Here is a 699-nt window from a genome sequence, read left to right on the forward strand (position 1 = left end):
GCTAAGCCTCAGCACAACTGTGGGCAGAAACCACGTCTTCTGGAGCGTTCCTTCACGCTCACGTGAAGGACCAGCTCGCCTGACCGTGTTATTCTAACCAGCCTTGCCCTAAGAGATCTCGCTGGTGGTTTGGCAGTGGTTCTTCCCGGTTCCATTCCTTGGTGCGCGTTCTTGCGGCTGCGCACGCTGGGAGCTCACAGGCTCACCAAGGTGCAGACAATGAGCTTCTGCGAAGCCAAAGCCAGGCAGGCTAGTCCAGACAAAGAACCCGGCACTTCTCCTGAGGGCAGCAGGAGGGAAATTACAACAAAGCCAACAGGAATTTTCTTTATGTCCCGTTTTCATGGCACTTCCCTTTGACAGTCCCAAAGATTCCCCCTGCACTGGGGGCACTGGGGAGGCCACACCTTGAACCCTGGGTTCAGTTTGTCCCCTCCCTGCCAGCAGGACATGGAGGGGTTGGAGCGTGTCCAGAGCAGGGCAGCGGAGCTGGGGCAGGGGCTGGAGCACAATGCGCTGAGGAGCGGCTGAGGGACCTGGGGGGGCTGAGCCTGGAGCAAAGGAGGCTCCGGGGAGACCTTCTGGCTCTGACACCTCCCTGACAGGAGGGTGCAGCGAGGGCGGGTCGGTCTCTGCTCCCCAGGAACAAGGGACAGGATGAGAGGAACCGGCCTCCAGTTGTCCCAGGGGCGGCTGAGG

The 699-nt window shown here is 60.5% G+C and overlaps 1 protein-coding gene across 1 annotated transcript in view; it reads right to left on the reverse strand.

Moving 5' to 3' along the window:
* EIF4G3 (eukaryotic translation initiation factor 4 gamma, 3) overlaps window positions 1-699 on the reverse strand; it is a gene marked incomplete at its 5' end in the record, with an annotated part of 27,495 nt that overhangs the window by 16,967 nt on the left and 9,829 nt on the right. The window lies entirely within an intron of this gene.

The sequence above is a fragment of the Buceros rhinoceros genome, unplaced genomic scaffold (assembly GCF_000710305.1).
Source record: "Buceros rhinoceros silvestris isolate BGI_N320 unplaced genomic scaffold, ASM71030v1 scaffold32165, whole genome shotgun sequence".
Lineage (NCBI taxonomy): Eukaryota > Metazoa > Chordata > Aves > Bucerotiformes > Bucerotidae > Buceros > Buceros rhinoceros.